Raw genomic sequence first — 26446 nt, forward strand, 5'->3', positions numbered from 1 at the left:
GTAAAAAGGATGTTTGATCCTGACTTCTATGATCCTCTCCTCCTTTCACAGTCCCAATCCATCTGCTGATGGAATAGAGCCTTGGGGGCAAGCTGCACATGCTCCGTTTGGTGTGTATTGCTAGAGAGGTTTTCTCCCTTCTTGGTAGAGTGCATGTGATCAGCACAGCGCCAATCAGCACTGTCCAGACAGAGGGGCAAGGGTTATGCAGCCTCATAGGACATTCAGGGGAGAATGAAAACTCCTACAATCTTTGACCATATTTTAAATAATTGCATTATCTTGTTCTGTGTACTCTGGGATCAGATATAGTGAATGCAGGATTCTGGGAGACTAGATATAGTGAATGTAGGGTCCAGGGAGACCAGATGTAGTGAATGCAGGGTCCTGGGAGAGCAGATCTAGTGAATGCAGGGTCCAGGGAGACCAGATATAGTGAATACGGGGTCCAGGGAGACCAGATATTGTGAATGCAGGGTCCTGGGAGACCAGATATTGTGAATGCGGGGTCCTGGGAGACCAGATATTGTGAATGCGGGGTCCTGGGAGACCAGATATAGTGAATGCGGGGTCCTGGGAGACCAAATATAGTGAATGCGGGGTCCTGGGAGACCAGATATTGTGAATGCGGGGTCCTGGGAGACCAGATATAGTGAATGCGGGGTCCAGGGAGACCAGATATAGTGAATGCAGGGTTCTGGGAGACCAGATATAGTGAATGCAGGGTCCGGGAGACCAGATATAGTGAATGCAGGGTCCGGGGAGATCAGATATAGTGAATGCAGGGTCTGGGGAGACCAGATATAGTGAATGCAGGGTCCAGATATAGTGAATACGGGGTCCAGGGAGACCAGATATTGTGAATGCAGGGTCCTGGGAGACCAGATATTGTGAATGCAGGGTCCTGGGAGACCAGATATAGTGAATGCAGGGTCCTGGGAGACCAGATATAGTGAATTTGGGGTCCTGGGAGATCAGATATAGTGAATTGGGGTCCTGGGAGATCAGATATAGTGAATTGGGGTCCTGGGAGATCAGATATAGTGAATGCAGGATTCTGGGAGACCAGATATAGTGAATTCAGGGTCCTGGGAGATCAGATATAGTGAATTTGGGGTCCTGGGAGATCAGATATAGTGAATTCATGATCCTGGGAGACCAAATACAGTGAATGCAGGTTCCCTGGGAGACCGGATATGGAGAATGCAGGGTCCTGGGTTTAGTAACACTTTAAAGCAGTAGACTCCAAACTGCGACTCGGGGGCCGGATGTGGCCCGTTGCTTGCCTATATCTGGCCCTTGAGGCATTTTTCCTTCCACTGACCTCAACGATGGAGCACAATTTCTGCCGCTGACATCAACCATAGGGCACTATCATTCCTATTGACACCAACAATCAGGCACTTTTCGTTCTACTGACACCAATGAGGAGGCACTATTCATCCAACTGACACCAACAATGGGGAACAAAAGATGGGACATTGTTCACTGGCACTGGGCCCCCTAAAGTCTGAAGGACGGTAAACTGGCCCTTCGTTTAGAACATTTGGAGATCCCTGCTTTAAAGACTAATTCAAAATTCCAGTTCTGCTTCCCGAGCTGATGTCAGAAGCAAACCACCAATTCCCATGGTCCACAGCAGCCCTAAGAGCTGGGTTTTTTTCTTGGTTTCTGAAGGATTCTGGGTAAACATTGGTCCAGACAGCCTTTAATGGTCTATTTATTTGCTCGTAAGATTGTTGCATTTAAAATACAGTTTACTGATGCCTCACTTATAATTGGTTATTGATTTCAGCGGCCCCATAACATTTGTAGTAGGATTGTATAATACATTGCATGCAAAATAAAACTGTTTTTGATGCTGGATGATGTACACTGATTTCCCAGGATTTCATGCCCCCCCCCCCCCCTTGCCCTGCCCCCACACTATTTATTAAAATATCTGTTTTCATGTAATGAGGGGAATGGGAATTTTTTTTTCTCTCCCAGCTGGCTTCTAGTTGGAAAGTGCTGACCCAATAAAAAAACTATATTGGAGACTTCACTTATTAGACTGTCAACTAATCAACCTCGACCAGGCAGGCACCAACTAACTGCAGTGAGGTCTGAATGGATTGGCCAGCGTGTGTGTGTTTGTTTTTTGTGGGGTTTTTTTTTTTTGTTTTTGTGTTTTTTTTTTTTTTGTATGTTTGTGTTTTTTTTTTATTTTTTTTAAATATTATTATACAGGATTTATATAGCGCCAACAGTTTGCTCAGCACTTTACAATACTGCAACAATACAGTTCAATACAAGAGGGATAGGAGGGCCTGATCCTTGGAGCTTACAATCTAAGAGGGAGGGGCTAGTGGTACAAATGGGAACTAAAGCACTTTTTCAGCGAGAACATGTTGGAGGGGTTGTTCTAACGTTTACCTGAAAGTAAATTTTGCCGTTCGTTTCAATGTACTCACCGGTTCATATTTTTATGATGGTCCTATACACTCACCGGCCTCTTTATTAGGTCCACCTGTTCCATTGCTTGGTAACGCAAATTGCTAATCAGCCAATCGCATGGCAGCGACTCGATGCAATTAGGCATCCAGATGTGGTGAAGATGACTTGCTGAAGTTCAAACCGAGCGTCAGAATGGGGAAGAAAGGGGATTTAAGTGACTTTGAACGTGGCATTGATTCTCATGCACATAGGCGCTTTCAGGCATCTTACTTAAATTGCGAGTGTATTTCTGTCCCCAGGAGATGCATGCAGTTGGCCATTGTAATGAATGGCTGTACATGGGGTTTTACCACTACTGGCATTTAGGCATCTAGGCATGGTGAAGATGACTTTCTGAAGTTAAAACCAAGCATCAGAATGAGGAAGAAAGGGGATTTAAAGTGTTACCAAACCCACAACAGTTAAATCAGTATGTGCAGTAAAGCATGCTTGTTATACTCACTGTGGAACCTAAGAGGTTAATGGTCTGCCTTTTGTAAAAAGGCTGTTTTGATCCTGTCTTCTCTGATCCTCCCCTTTTTCAAGTGACCGCCTGTTATCTACTGATAAGACGGACTGAACCGTAGGCATTTTGAACATGCTCAGTTTGGTGTGGTCAGGGGTTTTTCATCCTCCTAGAGCAGAATGAAAATTCCTCTTAGAAGCAGTTTATATTTACTAAAATAATTGCATTTCCATGTTCTGTGTACTGTGGGAGACCAGATATAGTGAATGCAGGGTCCTGGGAGACCAGATACAGTGAATGCGGGGTCCAGAGAGATCAGATATAGTGAATGCAGGGTCCTGGGAGACCAGATATAGTGAGTGCAGGGTCCTGGGAGACCAGATATAGTGAGTGCAGGGTTCTGGGAGACCAGATATAATGAATGCAGGGTCCGGGGAGACCAGATATAGTGAGTGCAGGGTCCTGGGAGACCAGATATAGTGAGTGCAGGGTTCTGGGAGACCAGATATAATGAATGCAGGGTCCGGGGAGACCAGATATAGTGAATGCAGTGTCCTAGGAGACCTGATATAGTGAATGCAGGGTCCGGGGAGACCAGATATAGTGAATGCGGGGTCCTGGGAGACCAGATATAGTGAATGCGGGGTCCTGGGAGACCAGATATAGTGAATGCAGGGTCCTGGGAGACCAGATATAGTGAATGCGGGGTCCTGGGAGACCAGATATAGTGAATGCGGGGTCCTGGGAGACCAGATATAGTGAGTGCAGGGTTCTGGGAGACCAGATATAATGAATGCAGGGTCCGGGGAGACCAGATATAGTGAATGCAGGGTCCTGGGAGACCAGATATAGTGAATGCAGGGTCCTGGGAGACCAGATATAGTGAATGCAGGGTCCTGGGAGACCAGATATAGTGAGTGCAGGGTCCTGGGAGACCAGATATAGTGAGTGCAGGGTTCTGGGAGACCAGATATAATGAATGCAGGGTCCGGGGAGACCAGATATAGTGAATGCAGTGTCCTAGGAGACCTGATATAGTGAATGCGGGGTCCGGGGAGACCAGATATAGTGAATGCGGGGTCCTGGGAGACCAGATATAGTGAATGCGGGGTCCTGGGAGACCAGATATAGTGAATGCGGGGTCCTGGGAGACCAGATATAGTGAATGCGGGGTCCTGGGAGACCAGATATAGTGAATGCGGGGTCCTGGGAGACCAGATATAGTGAATGCGGGGTCCTGGGAGACCAGATATAGTGAATGCGGGGTCCTGGGAGACCAGATATAGTGAATGCGGGGTCCTGGGAGACCAGATATAGTGAATGCGGGGTCCTGGGAGACCAGATATAGTGAATGCGGGGTCCTGGGAGACCAGATATAGTGAATGCGGGGTCCTGGGAGACCAGATATAGTGAATGCGGGGTCCTGGGAGACCAGATATAGTGAATGTAGGGTCCTGGGAGATCAGATATAGGGAATGCAGGGTCCTGGGAGACCAGATATAGTGAATGCAGGATCCTGGGAGATCAGATATAGTGAATGCAGGGTCCTGGGAGACCAGATATAGGGAATGCAGGGTCCTCAGAGACCAGATATATTGAATGCAGGGTCCTGGGAGACCAGATATATTGAATGCAGGGTCCGGGGAGATCAGATATAGGGAATGCAGGGTCCTGGGAGACCAGATATAATAAATGCAGGCTCTGGGTAGACCCGATATAGTGAATGCAGGGTCCTGGGAGATCAGATATATTGAATGCAGGGTCCTTGGAGACCAGATATAGTGAATGCAGGGTCCTGGGAGACCAGATTTAGTGAATGCAAGATCCTGGGAGATCAGATATAGTGAATGCAAGATCCTGGGAGATCAGATATAGTGAATGCAAGATCCTGGGAGATCAGATATAGTGAATGCAGGGTCCTGGGAGACCAGATTTAGTGAATGCAAGATCCTGGGAGATCAGATATAGTGAATGCAAGATCCTGGGAGATCAGATATAGTGAATGCAAGATCCTGGGAGATCAGATATAGTGAATGCAGGTCCTGGGAGACCAGATATAGTGAATGCAGGGTACTGGGAGATCAGATATAGGTAATGCAGAGTCTTGGGTTTAGTAACACTTTAAAGAGGAGCTCCACCCAAAAGGGGAAGCTCTTCTTTAAGGACTGGCCCCACGCTCCCTGTTAAGGATGGATTGGCACTTAGACGATCAGAATTTGTTGTTCCATTCCCCCCCTTCTGGGACACGACAGACTTTTTAAAAGTCTGCAGCTACAGTTTTTGTAGCTGCAGATTTTTTTTTTTTTTTAAATTTTCACTAGAACTCTGCTTCAAGTGCGAGTCATGCGTAACTCGGATGTTTGTAACTTGGGCACTGTCTGTACCATGAATAACCAGCTTAAGATTCTATATAGTTTTTTCCATTCATCCAGCCAGCTAGAGGTAGATGGGAGAATTCTTCCCGCTGTGTCATTGTATTCTGATTAAAGGACTTTGCTGCCGTCAGAATACAATGATCAGCACTGCAGTCGATTGGCTGCATGCACTGATCAAGCAAAAAAATACCAACAAGCTGGTTCCTGAGAAGTTGATCAATAGATGGACTTCTCATGAACATGAAGGCCCATACCTGGACTGGAATTTGGTTGGATCCTGCTGAACCACATAGCCATCTTTACTGTGTTAGGATCCATGCACAGTGGCGCTCTCCTGAATTCTTTTCTCCTACAAGGAGGAAATCATCTGAAAAAAACCTGGCTAAGTCACCGGTCACGCTGCTGCAGTTTAAAATTGTGCGTTTTGCGTGCAGTTTCAGCGCGATTGCAGGTGCGATTTCTGAAGACTTTATTGCTACTTCTGATGATTTTCAACGATTCCTTGCAATTTGCAGTGAAATTTTCCTTTACACTCTCTGTATGTGGAATCGCAACAAAATTGCAGAAAAGTAATGCAAGAACTAATTAACATTTGCCATTTGCTGCAGTGCAATGTCTTAGGACACTGGCATTCACATTCAATAGATGCGATTTCAGGTGTGATGTTAATTCCCAAATCGCACCGGTATGACCAGACACTTCTTTTTAATGTTTTTTTAGACACATATAGGAGCGTTTATGTGCTTCAAGCTCTTTGGCATTTCTTAATTTCATTGGCCAGAGTATATAGCACTTAAGCTCTTTTGGCATTTTTTATACTGAAATGCTCCTTTTCTGAATGCAGAAGAAAAGTTTTTTTATTTTTGTTTTGGGTTTTTTTTTTTCTGTCTCTAAACTCCTCTGAACACCTATGTGTGGACACAGGCTAACAAAGTGGGCCGTTTGGAAGCAAGAAAAAAAAGTCAAACCCTTCTAGAAGTGGCATTTTTTATGCTCAGTGTTCATGGACCCTTAAAGTGTTTCTAAAGCCAAAACTGTTTTTTGGAGTTTTTTTTGATGGCGTGGATAAAAAATTAGAACGCCTGTCAATATTTTAGTGGTGTAAAAACTCTAATGAACTTTTTAAATGTTGGCTTTAGTTCATGATAAGAAAACATAAAACAGACAACACCTTTCAGGGGCTCAAAGATCTCTCCCTCCTTCACGGTTACAAAACCGATACAGAAGTGGTTATAAAAAATATAAATTCCTATATTGGTCAGTTCATATTAAAATTTTAAATATAAATAAAATGAAAATTATTTGTAATCACATTAAAAAAAAAAATAAGAGCAATTATAATTGCGTAAAAATTTAGAATTATTTTTTATAATGTTCTTATATTTGGACTTCTATCTTTAGTATTGCACTCTTATTAGCCTTTACACAGATAGATCTTAAATTTTGGGTCCCTTAGTTAACCACTTCCAGACCGGACACTTTTACCCCCTTCCTGACCAGGGCAATTTTCAGCTTTCAGCGCTATCACACTTTGAATGACAATTGTGCGGTCATGCAACACTGTACCCAAATTAATTTTTTACCATTTTTTTGAGACAGATAAAGCTTTATTTTGGTGGTATTCACCGCTGGGATTTTTTTTTTGTTTTGCTATGTAAATGAAAAAGTCCAAAAATTTTGAACAAAAGTGTTTTTTTTACAAAATTTTGCAAATAAATAATATTTCATCATAAATCTTGGCCAAAATTTATTCCGTCATCTTTTTAGTAAAAAAAAAACCCCAAAAAATTAGTTTATAACCAAAAATTATAATTTTTAAACATTTTTTTTTACATTTTTATTTTATTTTTTTATATTATTGTTTTTTATTTACTTTTTTTTTTTTACATACTGTCACCCTAGCAGTACAGTGTCACCATGGTGACACTGTACTACTTGTGGGGGGTGATGAAGATTTTTTTTTGTACACTGATTGCTTTTACACCCATATAGGATGTAAAAGCAATCATTTCTCTTTCTCTCTGTGTGCATTCCTGCACTCATTGAGAAGTACTGAGTGAGCTGTGATTGGTCACAGCTTGTCACATGGTACAAGGCTGTTATAAATAGCCTTGTACCATGTGACCTCTGTGATCATTCACAGATTTTACACGTAGTAAGCAATGATGTCACAAGTGACATCTTGCTTACTACTTTGCATGTGATCACTGATTGGCCAATCAGTGATCACATGATCGGGACCTCGTACAGAGGTCCCGTCCGATCGGTGTTTCACTGTGTCTGGAGGACACAGCGGGCACCGGATCGCGGTGCTGCGCGTTCCCAGGGAGTGCGCACAAGCAGGGTGCGGGGAGGCCGTTTATAAATGGCCACCCGACCCTGCACTGCCACCGTCCGGCCGTTTATATGCAACGGCTGGTCGGGAAGTGGTTAAGGGATACGTCAGGTGTGGCTTCATAGCCAATTCAATACCGGGCAATTTTACACCTTCCTGCCCAGGCCAGTTTTCAGGTTTCAGCGCTCTCACACTTTGAATGACAATTGCGCGGTCATACAACATTGTTCCCAAACTAAAATTTTATCATTTTCTTCACACAACTAGAGCTTTCTTTTGGTGGTATTTAATCACCGCCGGGGTTTTTATTTTTTGCTAAATTAACAAAAAAAGACCAAAAATTTTGAAAAAAAAGTTTATTTGTTTCTGCTATAAAAGTTTGCAAATAATTGTTCTTCATAAATTTAGGCCGAGATGTATTCTGCTACATGTCTTTGGTGAAAATAACCCAAATTAGGATGTATTTTTAGTTTGCAGGAAAGTTATAGAGTTCACAAACTATGGGATATATCTGAATATTGATCAATCCTGAAGTACTGACAGCCAATCTAATTTCTTGAGGTCCAAGAATGTCAGAACAGTGCAGATATCCCCCAAATGACCCCTTTTTGCAAAGTAGACAGTCCGACGTACTTCATAAGAGGCATGGCGAGTTTTTTGAAGTTGTGTTTTTTTTGTCATAATTTTTTGGAAAATGAGATAATTAAAAAAATTAGTTTCACAATTTTGTTTTTACATATTGTCACCAGTGCAGTACAGCGTCATTATATAACTGGAGGTGATCAGGGACACTGACTGGTGACTGTATGAAAAAAAAAAAATATAATTTTTTTTTTATTTTTTTAAGATTTTTTTTTATATTTCACTATGACCAAAGTAGTACAATGTTACTATAGTAACCGGCAACGGGGCCGATACTCAGATCTGTCATCGGCCGTGTCCGAGGTACACGGCCGGTGACATATCGCGCCACTGTGCTGCTCTGCAGGAGCGCAATCTGCGCATGTGCGGGAGGACGCCATATGGCGTCCACCCGGAACGCTGATGACATTTGCCGCCCGCCATTCGGCAATAGGGCGAGCGGCAAATGGATAGAAACCCCTACACCCCATTTGAATCTGATTCACTTCTTTAAACCATAAACTACTGATCAGTCATTTAAATCTTCATTTACAAATGTTCCGATATTTATTTATTTATTTTTTTCTGGTCCCCTCTGGGGAGATTTACTCTCACTATTTGTCCTGGTGACCATTATCGCCAGGACAAACCAGGATTGAAAATCCCAAGTGTAAGTCCTCATGCACACCTGAAGTTTTTACAGCGTCTGTTTTTGGCTTTTGACATTTTGTTTCTATAGCCAGTAAACCACCCCAGCATGTTATCCTATGTGTCCATGCACACATAGACTGGAATCAATGTTTTTGGCTGGAAAAAAAACAACCCAGGACTAGTGGTTTCTAGATTAGTTTTTTTGGCTGTAAAAACGCTATAACTCTGAAAAATGCTGCAAAACGCGGTAAAACACCGCAAACCGGCGTTTTTGGACTTTTTTTTTCTAAAACAAAAATGCTAACAACGCAAACGTGGAAAAATGCAGGAAAACTCCGCTAAACACTAATGCAAAATTCTAAAAAAAAAAAAAAAAAAAAAAAAAGCTGAAAGACTCAAATTTTTTAACGTGACTTTACACAGCTAACGTTACCAGCATTTTCAAACGCCCCGTATGCAAGAGGACTTATGGTTGTCACCAGAACAGGAAATAAAGAAAATGTTCCAGTAACAACTGTACAAAAATAATTTCTCCTTACTTTGAGAGAGAGCCATTCATGACCTGGTGCAGGAAATACATTTGGGGCAGGATATAAAGAAAAAACTCCCAATTGGAAACCAAAAAAAGGGGGGGGGGTAATTTTTGCTTCGCTATTCAACATTTGAAAACATTTTGGCTTTAGATGAAATATTTCTGCATTTAGCTTCGAATCGCCTATGCATATTTGTACATTACATGCGCCGCCTGCACTTGTTCCTTCATAGTGATAATACAGAACTATCAGTAGATCCAGACCTTCATGCAGCGAAAGTTATATGCAAATGGCCACTTTGGTTGATCTTGGCCTATTAAAGGATTAACAAGTAGGGCTGAGAGGTGGGAAGGACTGCTTGAAGATTTGCAAATCTCTTCAGCTGCCTATACCTGTATATCTGGATCTACTGATCGGCTTGACATGTGGCTTGCATTGTGTTTTTTCCAAACATGCACAGGCCTGTGACAGGTTTAATATAAAGAATAATTTGAGCCATGGTTATATTATACCTAGTTACATTGGACCCGACAGTGCAGTTGACATCCATGCTGTTCAACTGCTGAGAGGAAAAAAAAAAAACTAGAACTTGCTCAGACATTTATTTTGTTCTCAGACAGTCTGAGCTGATTCAACAACCTATATTGAAATTCTAAAGAATTTTTCAGAATAATGTTAACAGTTTATAGAATAATTTTTCTTGTTTCCTGGAGTGGCTCATTCACACAGGAAGCCACAATAGTGAAGCTTATTCCATTCTTCCATCCAGCAAAAAAAAATGAGTAGCTCAGTGGGTGATAGGAGTGCTTCTTCTCCCTCCAGTTAAAAAAAAAACAAAAAAAACAAAAAAAAAAAACACACAACAAAGTTTCAAGTCTAAAAAAAAAGTATAAATGGGATGATAATGTAAATCAAGTATGTATTTATTCACAGGAGAAAAAATCAGAAGACAACATATTTCGGGGGGGCTTAGATCTCCCCCATTCATCAGGGAGTAGATGCTGGTGCTAAATCAAGAGAATACTGGCCATCAAAATGTTAAATAAAAGATATAAAGTGATGACCCAATTGAGTACACTTTCTATCCTTTTATTTTACTCTTTTTTTTACTCTTTAGACTTCTCCAAGCATCCAAGGTTACCCTGGTTGAGCTGCCTCCAAAATTTGGATTCCAACCCTTACCTTGCCCACTATTGAGTCCAGTGCTCTGCATACAATTGCTTTGTCTTTCTACCATGTTAGAAACTTGTTGTCTGTAGGGCTTTATTTTCATTGGTTTTGTCAGTGTCTCCTAATGAAATGCTGGGAAAATGGTCAAGTTGAACCATTTGGGAGTGTACTTTGGAGAGGTGGTCAAGCCACCACGGGACCCTTACCAGAGCTTAGGAATCCTTAGAGGAATGCTTCCCTTCTAACAACCAAAACCCCAAGGTTAAACCAGTTGAAAGAAAGCTGCCTCTGAAATTTTAATTCCAAATCTAACCCTTCTCATCGTTGGGTCCAGCACTCCACCAACACGCCGATTGTCTTTTTGCTAGTTTCGAAAATGGTCCTCCACAGGGCTTTATTTTTTATTGCCTATGTCTCCCCATGAAATGCTGAGAACAGTGTTACAGGTAAAAGAAACTGCTGATGTGTGTATAAATCCTCCATCACTATTATGGAACATGTCATTCTAACCTCATGCACAAAGCAAGCACAGTTATCATCAGAATATATTTTTAAATGATGTGTAAAATTAAATATAACAGGGTCAAAGGTTAGATGGGGCCAGTGAGAAGACGGCCATCATGAAGACCACATCTTTCAAACGATGGCTTCACCACCATAGAGACTATCTTCCACGAGACTAGCTAAAAATGTGATATTTTGGGAATGCCGCCAGATTTTGATTTAGATATCACAGAACTACAAAGAGCATCATGCATGGAAAAAAACTAGCTCTAGTAACCTAAGGAGATTATTTTTACTTGCTGTTGCCGAAGAAGGAAGCTGAACTGATTGCTGTGTGAGGTTTCAAGCTGCTCTCGTTACTATAAATTCATCTATCCTTTTTTTTTTTTTTTTTTTTTTTTTTAATTTTATAGCACAGCTTTTTTTTTTTAATTTTTATTTTAAGAGACCTTACAGTTAAGATTGAGAGTCACTAGTTTTTTTTATTTTTTGTTTTTGAAACTCAGCATCCAGAAGAACTGTCAGGATTTAGTTTTCATTAATATGCTCACTTGGGCAAAAATGTGGACCTAGACTAGACTACCTTATTTTTGTCTCCAGTGGATTATGAGCAACCTATGGTCTGCTGCAACCCTTTTTTGCAGTCACTTCATGGTTTTGAATGAGGAACAGATCAAAATTGGGATATGAATGCATCAACACCACCGCAGTGCCAGAAATGTCCATAAGGAACTTGTTAAATGAGATGATGGCCGATTGCTGAAGACAGTTGAGAGCGTCACATTCATCTTTCTTTACTGAAAGTGTTGCAATTGGTTGCTGTGGATAGCAGATCAGCCTTACGTTGATAGTCTTTTTTATTTATGAAATTGCCTGAAAGATGAACAGTCCAAGTGTGCCTTTCAGTCTCCCAGTGTTTGCTTTGGGTAACAACAATCATAATGTTTTCACACACTTAGAAAAGGGCCTTTTGGGTTTCTGTGGTTTGAGTGGGTTGGGAAAATGTTTAAGCCCTTCGGGACCTCAACAGGGAGATATAACCCAACCACAGCTTGGCCATGGGAGACTATGGTTGGCTTTTTAGTTGTCACTGGTTCAAGGGATGTCTTCTTGTGTCAATGCAGAGAATCCATTGAGCCTTCCTGAAACCTCATCAGGGAGATATCAACCAACACCACCATAGCCATGGTAGACCATGCTTGGCTTTTCAGTTGTTACTCGTTTAAGTGGAAAAGTGGTATCTTCATATGTCCATGTAGAGAATCCACTAGAGGGTACAGGGCTCACTGTGTCCTAAACTAATTACACTTTTTAAAATCAGAAAAAGACCAAATGGTTCATCATGTCTGCCCCTTTTTTAAAAAATTTTTTTTAACCCTTTACTCTGAGTATAGATCTATGTTTTTCTCAAGAAAAATGACATTCAATTACTGTTGACTGACTCGCTACCCTAATGACAAGGGAAGAATTTTTGCGGGCCAGGCTTCCTTCTGAAAATGCTAGTTGCCTGCCTCCAATACCTTAAGTCCCTGACTTGCAATGAGTGTGCAGGTTGGGAAGGTCAGAGAACAGTCATACGTTCTTATCTCTGTGCTTGTTCCTGGTCAGTGACACAATGTACTGTATGTATGCCAGAAAGCCAGACCAGTCATCTTTTAAGAAGGAGGTCAACAATGGCAACCTCCTATGTTTTTGTAAGTGAAAGGTTCCCTTTAAATAGTTTAGCGGTATGACGCCTAGAGGTTATAACGAGTATTAATGGAGGAAGAAACAAAATCCTATATTTAGTTTTACACACAAAACTTTAAAAATGTGTATTTTGATGATGTTGACTCTATAAGCCCACTGGGTGCATTTAAGAAGTCACTTCATGCATGACTCACGGCCTTCATTCATGTCTCCATCTGTGTGTAGAAACATAGCAAAGCAGCCATTCCTAGAGACATTGCAGGACAACTTTATTGAAATGGACATCCTCCCCACCTCCCGACATGACGGTGCTTACAATGATGGGTATGTGACACATCCTATTGATTGTCTTCCATTTTGCATGAACCTCACCAGCTCACCTATCCTTCCTCTCTACTCACTGCACTTATCAGGTTGTGACACTGCCGGGTGATGCCACACACAGCTGGCCCTGCTAAATCAACAATATGGGACTGTATATGTGACTGTACATGGCGAATGTTCATATACTCTTTTTTTTTTTTTTATAGAAGTGTGTAAATAAGGATTGTCTTGATCACCTTAATGTAGCCAATCAGATTCAAAATTTGAATCCTCATTTGTCCTCAACCAGTACAGGTTCGAATTTGATTGGTTACTGAAGATTGACGCAGATGATTCATATTTCACACATAGTGATAACTCTCCATGTGCTTCTAGATTTTTTACTTTTTATTGGCAACCTGCGAAGAAATTGCAGAACCAGAAATTTTAGCTACAAGGTACTCTTCTAGGTATGGTTACAAGGTATGGAAATGGTCAGATGTTAGACCTTAAAAAAGGGACATTTCACATTACTACCAATTGGCCATAAAATGTCCGAGCCACATAGCTTAAAGTGAGCTTGTCTCCAGGCTATGCACACTAAATGATTTACATGTTCTGAACAAACAGTAAAAGCACTTTAAAACAAGCCTTTGTAGATATAGACAATGTGGAGAAATTCCTCTTCAAAGCTCACAACATAGGTACTTTTTTTTTCTTATACCTTTTTTAGAGAGTAGATCTTTGCAGCCACTGCAGGTGTTTTTTTTTATCCATTAGAAACTAATTTTAGAGTCTTTGTTAATCTTTGAGATTGAATGACTGCACAATACATACAGTTTAAGGCCCCGTGCACACTGGACACTTAGCCCCATGCATGAGGCTCTGGAGTTTAGCCGTGGGCAGGGGGAGGCATACGCTAACCAGCCCTGCTGCCAGCAGTCTGTTAAACTCTGAGAGGTTGACTGTTACTGTGGCTGGACTGGGCTGGATGGTGCACCAAGCGTTACATATGTTTGGGGCAGTATGCATCCAGGGCTGAATGATCAGAATCAAGAGGGTTCTTCTCTTCGTAGGTTCCTGTCAATTTTTTTAATTTGGCATAGCTGTGCATGACTCCGCTTGCACAACTGCGTCATTTTTTTTACAGGAATCTGTGAATAAAAGACCTTTTTACCACTTGAACAGGACGACTCCTAGTTCTTGATAGATCACAAGTGCAGTGACGTCATTGCACTTGTAGTTTATTGATACTTCATCCAGCCCCCTAAATGGAGCTAGTGAAATAGTCTGCAGGGTCAAATGCAAAAAATGATAAATGCACATTTTTTTATTTTATTATTTGCAAATTGTGAATAAACTAAAAAAAGGAACTTTCAAACAAAAACATGAAGAGAAAACACAAATGTTAACACCCAGCAGTGCCAGCAAATGTTCTGGTAAGACTCTTTCATTGTTCTCATTTTGGACGGTAAGGCTCAACTTCTTAAAGGACCCTTAAGTGGCTCAAGCAAATTTTGAACAGTTCTAAACTCAATTCTATTAGTGAATGTCTATACAATTACTTCCCATACTATGAATTATTCAATTAACATCACTACTGAGTATAGCTGTCCTTTCTTCGATATTTACATCTTTTGTTTCTGCCGACATGGGTGATTTTTTTTTTTTTTTTTTTTTAAGATTTAGTAAATGAAAGAACATAATATAAAAGAATATTGGAATAGTGACAAATACCACAAAATTGGCAAAATATACTTGTTTTCTCAATAAGACCAAGACACTTCCTTCAAACCCTGTAGGCTGAAAAGGAGTTTTGAGAGCTACACTCAGTTTCTTTGTTTTTTGTTTTGTTTTTTATATCTGATGTTGGTTGAAGTAATTTCATTTCAGTTTGAATGTTTATTTTAACTTTTCTTTTCTGAGATTTACACCTTTTTGGAAAAAGTAGTTCTTCTTTCACATTAGTTTACAATGTTGCATGCTCTGTGTTGCCACTATAGTTCGTTGGAATGATTGTCTTCAAAGATATTGGAGTCCTCTCCCCCAGGAGTAGAAACACATTGGGGCCGTGTCCTTTTCATTCTGTTTGGGCTTTTGCATAAAACCGCTGTTCTGAACCTGTTGGATGTCACATGGTAGTTTGTCATTGACCTGGGACCCTGGAGCTATTTTTTTTCTTAGTTTTTTTGGGTTCCCTAAAAAAGTGTTTTCTAAAATATTGCAAAGGAGAGCTTCTTCTTAGAAGGTCTTGACTCTACAGTCCCTAGGCTGTGAGAAAACAGAAAATGGAAATATTTCAATAAACCATGTGGAGACTTCACTGAAGTTGGTCCTCAAAAATTTCTGTTACTGCTTCAGTGCTCACTTCCTTAGATTTTTACCTATCTTCCATCAGTTGATGAGGCATTTTAATGTGCCCTACATTTGGAATACCAGTGGATTTCTACTTGGGAGTAGAAGCTTCCTTCGGGTATGGGGACTCCAACAAAACTTTGTTTACATTTTAATTTATTTTAAAACAATATTTGACAGAAAATCTGATAACATTGGCGAGTTGTTTTTCAATAATTGTAAAAGAGAAGCAGCCTAACATATTTTTATTTATTGCGCACGAGGGTTAAGGGATACCCCATTGCGGTACCTTAATAACAAGCCATCAACTATGTCCGTATCTGATGAGCTTTTCCTTCTTCCTCGCAGGCACTTTCTCTTTAAACCCGGAGGCACATCCCCTTTGTTTTGTACAACATCTCCAGGATATCCACTGACCTCCAGCACTGTGTACTCCCCACCTCCCCGGCCGCTTCCTCGAAGCACTTTCTCCAGACCTGCCTTTAACCTGCAGAAGCCGTATAAATATTGCAATTGGAAATGTGCGGCACTAAGTGCTATCATTATCTCTGTCACACTGGTGATCCTCCTGGCCTATTTTATTGGTAAGTGCCTAATATTTACTATTCTCCTCTAGAAGTCAAACTTTTTGCAAAACAGGGACCATTTGTTGTGTGCTGAATTATTTAATGGAAATAGTCTCTCTCATCAGCAGAGATCAATGGTATTATTGAGAATGAAGCCTTTTCCTTCTCTAGAGACCAGTGACATCACTGAGCTATGCTGCCTATGGATCCATTAGAGACTAGTGACATCGCTGAGAATTAAGTCTGTCCATCCACTAGAGACCAGTGATGTTACTGAAAATGTAGCCTATCCATTCTCTAGAGCAGGGGTCTCCAAACTGTGGTCCGGGGGCCAAATGTGGCCCTTTGCTTGCTTTTATCCAGCCCTTGGAGCACTATTCTTTCCACTGATGCGAGGCATTATGCCTGCCAATTACCCCAATGAAGGGACACTATTCCTTCCACTGAAACTAGAGATGGGAAACTAATTTTTCCACTGACACCAATTAAGGGAAACTATTCCTCCCACTGACACCCAACAATGGGGTACTACACCTCTCATGGACACCAGTGATGAGGCACTATTCCTCCCAAGGACACCAGTGATGGGGCAGTATACCGCCAATTGATACCAGCGATGGGGTAATTTTATTTTACTGCCACTTACCACCAGGCCAGGGCATTTTCTACTCCCACTGGCAACATTCCAGCCCCCCCTAAAGTTTGATGGCTAGTAAACTGGCCCTTTATTTTGAAAGTTTGGAGAGACCTGCTCTAGAGACCAGTGACATAAATGATAATGCAGCCTATCCATTTACTAGAAACCAGTGATATCAATGCATTATGTAGACTTTCTACTATTTTTTTTTTTTTTTTTTTTTTAGTAGAGGCCATTGACCTCACCAAGAATGTAGCCCATCCATTCACTAGAGACCAGTGATATTGCTGAATTGTAAGGCTGTATTCTCTAGAAACCAGTGATATCACAAAGAATCCAACCTATCCATTCACTAGAGACCAGTGACATAACTGTTGGTGCCGCTCAAACATTCACTGGAGACCAGTGGCATCACTAACAATGCAGCCTATATCTATTCACTAAAGACCAGTGACATCTCTGACAATGCAGCTTATCCATTTACTAGAGAATGGGGATACCATTAACTATACAGCCTGTCTATCCACTGGTGATATCTCAGGACTACACCAAGGATATCCATGAGAACTTGGATGATCCATTCACCAAATGCAGCCTATAAGATCCCATGCTTTTTCCACACAAAATGCTTCAGGGACTAGTAACTACTTGCTAGTAAACTGATAGGCTGTATCCTTTAATCCAGTGGTCTCCAAACTGCGGCCCGGGGGGCCAGATGTGGTCCTTTGCTTGCCTGTATCCGGCCCTCTGGGTACTCTTCCTCTAAATGACACCAATGATAGACCATCATTCCTCCCACTAACACCATTGATGGACCACTATTCCTCCCACTAATACCATTGATGGACCACTATTCCTCCCACTAATACCAATGATGGGGCACTTTTCCTCCCACTAATACAAATGATGGGGCAACTTTCTCCCCACTAATACCAATGATGGGGCACTATTCCTCCCACTGATACCAATGATGGAGCACTATTCCTCCCAATAATACCAATGATGGAGCACTATTCCTCCCAATAATACCAATGATGGGGCACTATTCCTCCCATTAATACCAATGATGGGTCACTATTCCTCCTGCTAATACCAGTAATGGGACACTATTCCTCCCAATAATACCAATGATGGGGCACTATTCCTCCCAATAATACCAATGATGGGGCACTATTCCTCCCACTGATACCAATGATGGGGCACTATTCCTCCCACTGATACCAATGATGGGGCACTATTCCTCCCACTAATACAAATGATGGGGCAGCTTTCTCCCCACTGATACCAATAATGGGGCACTATTCCTCCCACTGATACCAATGATTGGGCACTATTCCTCCCACTGATACCAATGATGGGGCACTATTCCTCCCAATAATATCAATGATGGGGCACTATTCCTCCCACTAATACCAATGATGGGGCACCTTTCTCCCCAATAACATTAATGATGGGGCACTGCCACTGACACCAACAATGACACAGATGATGGGCCACCATTCCTCCTGTCAAGACCATTGATGGGGCACTATTCCTCACACCAATACCAACCATAGGGCATTATTCCTCCAACTGACAGCTATGATGGTGCACCATTCCTCCCATTGATACCAAAAATGGAGTAAAATTCCTCCCATTAAAACCACTGATGAGGCATGGTTCACGCCCACTAGCCAAAGTCTGCCCCCCCCCCCCCAAGCCTGAGAGACTGTAAAATGGCCCATTGCTTAGAAAGTTTGGAGACCCCTGCTCTAAACAAAAATGGCTGATTCATTGTTTGTGTTCAACAGGTACGTTATTAGGTACGCAGTGACCTTTGATAACCGCTGAGACGACTGTTAATTCTGGTCAAGTTTAACCACTATAATTACTAACCATAATTACTCACTTCTAAAGAAGCCATGAATGATTAAAATTCAAATTAATCCGTTCAGCTTCGCACAAACATATTTAACAAAAAGAGTCTATCTGATCTCATCAACAAGAGGGGAAAAAAAGATATTTAATTAGATTTTGATGAAAAATTGTGTTTAATTTATTGCATAATCAATTATTAATTACTGCAATAAGGAGAGTTGGCTGGGTTTACTAATTAACTCATTTAAAAATTATGAATAACCTTTTGAGTGAGTAATTATTTCTTACGTCCTGCCACAAAGCGATATAGAGACTGTTTCCTAAAGACACAGTTGTCGATATTGATATACTCGATCCCTTTCACTTCTGCTTGAAGAGCTACAAATTGTGTTAGACAAACTCTCACATCTTGTAAGGGCATTTATCAAGAAGACTGCCAAGTTAGCTTATCACTTACCTGAATTTCTGCAGCCATACCCAAATCATTGTCTTCAATAAGATGTTGGCCCAAGACTTAAAGGGGACTCCAACCCAAAAAGTGAAGATTTGCTATATTATTGGGAACATCTAGAAATGTTATTGTGGCAAAGCAATACCCTCAAAATGTACCTTTTTGCTTTGAATTTCTCCTGAAAAATTGCAGTTCACTTCCCGTGCCTAGATACTTCTGGGCATTCATTCTCACAGCTGTATGTCTCCAGTGTGAGATCATTTGAAGTACTGGTACAGATGTAACCATCTTTCCAGCAAAGAGAAGAGCAAACAGCACAATAGTGAAATCACCAAGTGTCACTCAGATCTCCTGAGACTAGCAGTCAGAGAAGACTCTCATCAGTCAGAAGATCTGAGTGACAATTGGTGATTTCACTATTGTGTTGTTTGCTTTTCTCTTTGCTGGAGAGACGGTTGTATCTGGGTACCTGCAGTGCAAGAACTTTCCTGAGTCTGCTTCCCTGAGTAATGCATTCAATATGTGGATTTGTGAACTGTTCCTGATATATTTACTTGATTAGTGCTCCAACACTATTCCAGTCATCGGGTAGGGGGGATGGGCAGCTTTCAGTCTTGCCTCTATCAAGATGGCTGCCTCCACACAAACAATGCATAGTAAGTAGATTTTGGGGCAAAGACCACAGGCAATACAGGTGACTGTATATGTAGGCAGAAACTACACTCTAAAACCACTGTAAACTATTTTTGTGACTCCAGGACACTAGAGCACCTGCTTTTGCTCCTCCAGCACCTGATATGAACCAGATATGAACTTTTAATAGAGTTATGGGAATTACATTTGTACTGGTCACTAGTTTATTGCCCTCTGCCTGCCCTTTTTGGGGAAAGCTTCCCTAGTTTTAGATCCACTTTAACAAAGATCTACCATGGGGGAAAAAAAGAGCTGTTCACATATACAAATCATGGGGTTTTCACGCTGATTCTGAAAGTAAACCTGTGTTTTACCATCAAGGGCAAGGCAACAAAACCATATGTGTAAGTTTTTTTGCTAAAAACTCTGAAGTTTGTTTTAGTTTTTAATGAGTAGGTGATCAAAAACATAATTAAAAATGTTCTTGTTTGACTGTGTCTTCCAAAAATGTTTTCTTCATTTAGATAATATTGAAATTTCGCCCAAAAAAAAATCGTAAATAATTTGAATTAGATGTTCATACCACCATTTAAAAGATTGACTGCACATGCTGTAAAAAATTACATTAAAGAAATTGGTCACATTTTACAATGTAGGTACACTAAAACCCCATTGTACATGAACCAACGTTTTCTGATTGCTTATTATTATAAAGGGTCATTGTAACGGAACCGACTCAGAATGCGCTTGAGTACTTCCGTTAGAATACCGCTTCCCCGTCCGATCACTGACACCGACAACAGACACCACAGCCGACCATACAAGACTAGACGACACCAGTCTTAAAGTAAACCTGGAGGTAGACTAGTTTAGTTGAACACAGATACAAGATATATACACTCAGGGGACAGTCCCCCTCCCTGCATAATGACACAGGGGTGGGGCAATCTACATTTCCTAACAAGAGACACACAGGTATTCAAACTTCACACCAGCAGACAGTCCCATCAGGAGGGAGAGCTGCTGGAGACACCCCCCCTCCCCCCCACTAGGCTAATACACATAATCGCATACATCCCATGATAATTTGCTCCCAAGCAAGACAAACAATAGAACAATGGGATGCAGCCACACAACACCAAACAATCCACAAACCCACCTATTTTCTAGACATGTCTACACAATATTAAAACAGATAACCCTGTACCCCTAACAGGCACAGGGTGACTTACACATAATAGGGATATTGGGAGCTGATACAGGGGTCTCCCCACCTCTCCAAAGTGAGCTGGGTTCCATGGGCCCCCCATCCAAAGTGACTTCCGTCACAGTCAGTTCATGTCAAAGATATGTTTTCGTTATAGGTCTGACAGGGGCAAGCCAGCCTTTGATACCTCATGAGTCTTGGATACTCTAACTGTGAGATCTTCCTTCCATAATTCCTGACTCTGTTCCTGCCCACCTTTTTGTATCTTTCAGGTCCTCCTGTTTTATTTTCCTTGACATATAATAAAAAATCCAGCAGGCATAGTGGAAACCCTACTGAACACCTATAGAATAAGTTGGAATACAAGCCTTTTGTCTAACATCAGTACACTGTTTGAATTTTGTGTGATTCATGCCAGCCTCCTCCTGCTCATCATCTATTCATTGAAAAATTGAAGGAGCCTGGTGGAAAATTCTTGGCTGAACAATGATAACATCCAGTTAGGTGCAGCAGCTGTTTGGGTATTTTGACAAATAGCTATGGGACGAGAGAGTTTCGTCCATCCTCAATGTAAAGTGTGGACAGAGGAATTTATAAGTGTATGACCATCCATGGCAGATGTTAATAAATGTATGACCATCCATGGCAGATGTTAATAAATGTATGACCATCCATGGCAGATGTTAATAAATGTATGACCATCCATGGCAGATGTTAATAAATGTATGACCATCCATGGCAGATGTTAATAAATGTATGACCATCCATGGCAGATGTTAAAGGAGAAGTAGGGCCAAAGCTTGTTTGGCTCTACTTCTATGGATCACAGGAGTGCACTTTGTTCTGCACTCCTGTGATCTTTTTTCTGCTGATAGCATGTTGAAGTCTGATATTGACTGATGTTACTCAGCCAGTCCAGACTCTGGAGAGATTCTGACTTCAAAGTAAGGATCCACCCAGATGCTTGGACTGGAGGCTGAGCCAGCCACTCCCACCTGAGAGCCTGAGCCAGCCACTCCCACCCCCTCCACATCCCACTGCTCCAGTGAATGCTTGAGGCGCAGAGCAGAGAGCCCGTGACTAACAGTCACGGGCTCTCTGCTGATTGAAGACCAAGAACTGAGCAGTCAGCGGTCTATGATTGCTCAGTTCTCCATCTCTATTTTTTTGTATTCCCAAACTTCTTAAAGACAATGAAATTTAGCAATAGATTCCCCTTCAGGTATGCTATATGACCCCAAGTCTATGGACACCTGATAATCACATTTAAGTGTTTTCAGTGAAGGTTGCTGTTAATTCTACACCAACGCAATGACATTTTAGACTATTTCAACCTTGTAGCAACAGTTTAGGAAACGCTCTTTTTTTTGTTCCAGCATGCCTGTGCTCCTTTGAACGAAGCCAGCTCCATAAATACATGGTTTGATATGTTTGGTGTGGAAGAACTTGAGTTGTGTGCACAAAGCCCTGACCTCAACCCTACAACACCTATGAAATGAGCTGAAAGTCTGGTTGCAAGTCCAACAAGAGTTGCACACAAATGCTCTTTTGGCTGGATGACCACAAATTCCGTGAAGTGAAGCAAAAAGAGAGCGCTCACCAACCTTCCATGCACTGGTGGAATTGTTTTGAGGTTCCTCAATTCCTCCACCTGTGGTTTGAGTCCTAGAGCACAGGAGGTGTTATCTTTATATCTGTGACCACAAATTCCCACAGACACAATCCAAAATTTTGTGGAAGGCCTTCTCAATAGAGTTGAGGCTGTTATAGGGAATGGGGCAACTCTATATTAATGACAATGATTTTAGTATGGTTTGGTATGGAAGGTCGTGCAAACTCATGAATGTGATGGTCCGGTTTCCATAAACTTTTGGCCATATAGCGTATAAAAACCATTCTGATGGTTTAAGCCTCCATCATTTACAAAACACTGAGATATAAGATTTGCCATTGAAATTGATGCTAAAAAATCAATTGTACATTATCGTTAAAAAGAAAAAAAAAATCCGAACATTTCAGTTTTAATAATATATTGGAAGGCAATATTGAAAAATGTGGCGCTCAAACATCAGTTACTGAGCTAGCATATTGTTCCATGTTATGAATTCACATAGAGCAGGTCAGGATTGGATGGAATGATATTCTTTAGTATAATAGTATGTAAGCCCACACATCACACATGGTGAATGGATATTACTTTTCAGTTGTAGAATAAAGAGGCCCCTCTCCCAAAGAGCAGCCTAATATCGATTACTTTCTGTGACAGTTCTGCAGATCTGTAAATTGAAAGTCTTCCAGCGTGAACAATAAATAATCATCCTCTGATTATCTGCTGTGCTGGGCCCGTGGCTGAAATATTATGGAGGCCAGTAGATGGATTTTCACCTCCACACCGCTCTCGCTTTTGTGCTCCATTCAAGACTGATTGGCTCCAATAAGCATGTTTAGGCCGAGAAATTGTTCTAAAGGGGTCTGAATCTAGATTGTGACATCTTTATAAATGCTGATTTTACCCAGAGCAGCCAGCTTGCAATTTTATATATTTGTAAGAATTTATTCTATTACCTTCCCTTCTGCTATTTTGTGACATTTCAAAGTAAGAATCTGGAATCTACATACACTACATGGAAGTTCAACTTTGATGTGACTTTGCATATTCTGTGGGGCAAAGTTGCACTGTAAATCATAGAAATCCTTTCCAAAAATTGCACCATTCTGAGTTGCATTGATTAGAATGGGCACCATTGAAACAATGAGATTTACCTTGTCGTAGAATTCTGTGCGACTCAAGTCACACTAGTGTAAACCAGGCCTAAACATTTTTTTGGGGGGTCAGTTCAGATCCAGTGGTATCGCCAACAGTAACCAGAAACCGGCACTCAAATCTCTCTTGCTGCACTCAAAAAGTAATAGTGCACTGGCTGAGTTTCCGCCCTTGATAGATCGGGGAATCTTGATATAGCCGAAAAAAAACCAAAAGAGGGCGTCCTCTGATAAAGTGCTAACGCATTTCGTGAGTCAAACGCCCTTCCTCAGTGCCTTGCACTTTATCCGAGGATGCATGCTGTCCACGATTGGCACCTTTTGACCTCTTGTCTCTGTTTTAATGACCTTTTATGGCTTGTGAGTATGTTTTTGCATCTTTTTAATAAATGTATGGTTTTTGCGTTAATGCACAAGGAGAGTGCGCCCTGTTTTGTTTTTGTCTGCTAGTATCAAGACCCAGTGGTATGGCTTAACCACGGCCAAAAAGAAAATAAAAAGTGAACACCTGTAAAGTACAACTATCTGCTTTTGGATTCGTACACATTAGTGACTTTTGGTATCTAACATAAATTGCGAGTGTTTTTCTGCACTTGGGAGAGACAGGCGCAGCGAACAGCCACCCAAAGTAATTAATGGCTGTACACGGATTATGCTGCTATATGTGTGATCCCCTGCATGTGTACAGACATACAATCCTGCACCCAGGTGCCTACGGCTTTATACATATGCATGTTTATGCAAGTAGTGGTAAAACCCCATGTACAGCCATTCATTGCAATGGGCAACTGCACGCATCTCCTGGGGACAGAAATCCACTCTCAATTTAAGTAAGATGCCTGAAAGCTCCTATGTGCATGAGAATCAATGCCATGGTCAAAGCCGCTTAAATCCCCTTTCTTTCCCATTCTGATGCCGGTTTGAACCTCAGCAAGTCGTCTTTACCATGTCTAGATGCTTAAATGCGTTGAGTTGCTCAGTGATTGGCTGATTAGCACTTTGCGTTACCAAGCCATTGAACAGGTGTGCTTAATAAAGTGGCCGGTGAGTGTATATACTATGTGGGAGATTTACTAAAACTGAACCATTCAAAATCTGGTGCAGCTGTGCATGGTAGCCAATCAGCTTCTAACTTCAGCTTGTTCAATTAAGCTTTGATAATAAAACCTTGGAAGCTGATTCGTGTCTTTGCACGCTCCAGCTTTAGTAATTAAGACCTGATGTGGTGTATTTAGTGGTTTGCCTGAAGTCCAGTTTAAAGCTTGTCCTTGGTCTAAAGACCAGCTGAAGATTTGGACAGAATACAGGTTCACACTGTGCGGGTCGGTTGTGGCTGCGGGAATAGCATCTGTTCTTGCACCCAAAGCCGAATTGCACTGCTTTTAGGAGATGCTCAGGGGTTCCATTCATTCTGATGAAAGGTGTGCCTGTGCAAACACGGGCCGCACGGCCCACACAAGTGTACACCAAGCCTAAAGCTGCCCTCCAGATTTCCCGTTGGTCTTGCACAATCGTACAGGCGCCTGAAGTGCGATTTTCATTCTGTTGGTGTGCGATTGAGGACTTTGGACATTGTTAGAATTTTACCTTATGGTTGACATATTGGTATGGACTGTTTTCTAGTAGCATGATCTGGTTTGGAGACATTGAGAAATATTCCTGAAAAGTGAAGTGATATCAGCGGCCTTTTGGATCATTGCTACTTTACTTTTCATCTTCAAGATGGTGACCCATGGACTGACTGAGCGTGTGTGAGCATCATAGACATCATGACGTCAAGCTCACGATGGCCATTTTTGATGACCAATGTCAATATATAAATGGGAAGGAATGAACAATGGGTGCCATTTCTTGCCCCCTGTGTGATACTCACTTTTGCTCACTTGATCTTATTTTGACATACTCCTGATGAAGCTCTGGTGTTGGAGCGAAACAAGTAGAGGCTTTATGTCTTTCTGGGTCACCTGGGAACACTGTTTACATAGTTTTGAATACACATTGTACTTTCTCAAAAACTTTTCTGTGGAGCGAGTACAGTGCACATAAGTGCAATTTTTTGTCATTCCTCAAGATAGTGAGGTATTTTTGAATGGATATGTTTATATATATATATATATATATATATATATATATATATATATATATATGGCAGCACAGTGGCTACATGGTTAGAACTTCTGCCTGGCAGTACTAGGGTCATTGGTTTGAATCCCAGCCACGGCACCACCTGCCTGGAGTTGGAATGTTCTCCCTGTGCCTGCATGGGTTTCCTCTCACACTCCAAAGACATTTCGGCAGGTAAATTTGGCTTCTGTCTAAATTGGCCCTAGTATGCGTATGTATGAATGTGAGCTAGGGACCTTAGATTGTACACTCCTTGAGGGCTAGGAACTGGTGTGTGTGTGTGTATATATACAGTTGTGTTCAAAATAATAGCAGTGTGTTGAAAAAAGTGTATAAAGCTCAAAATCCTTCTAATAGCTTTTATTTCCATCCACACAAATGCATTGGGAACACGACACATTCTATTCCAAATCAAAACATGAAGAAAAATAGATCAAATTTGTGTTGTTCCTCTAAAACAAATTGAAGAAAAGTGAATATTAGACTGTTCAAAAAAATAGCAGTGTTTGTATTCTTCTTTACAAACTCAAACATTCACTATATAAACTGAAAAATGTTTGAAGATTTTGCTTTCCTTTGAATCACTTAATGAATATTCCGTTGTATAAGCACTGTTTCTGAGAACTGCTGTACATCTGTGTTGCATGGAGTCACCCAACTTCTGGCCCCTGTGATCAGGTATTCCAGCCCAGGATGATTGGACGACATTCCACAGTTCTTCTCTATTTCTT

General features: G+C 41.3%; 1 protein-coding gene across 1 annotated transcript in view; it reads left to right on the top strand.

Annotated features, from left to right (window-relative positions):
• LOC149439268 (teneurin-4-like) overlaps window positions 1–26446 on the top strand; it is a gene marked incomplete at its 3' end in the record, with an annotated part of 229179 nt that overhangs the window by 11346 nt on the left and 191387 nt on the right. Inside the window, exon 2 of the mRNA XM_089659238.1 lies at window positions 15826–16061. The remainder of the gene's footprint in view (window positions 1–15825; window positions 16062–26446) is intronic.

This window comes from Staurois parvus, unplaced genomic scaffold (assembly GCF_062004578.1).
Source record: "Staurois parvus isolate SC_StPar_1 unplaced genomic scaffold, SC_StPar_1.0 ptg001137l, whole genome shotgun sequence".
Taxonomy (NCBI): domain Eukaryota; kingdom Metazoa; phylum Chordata; class Amphibia; order Anura; family Ranidae; genus Staurois; species Staurois parvus.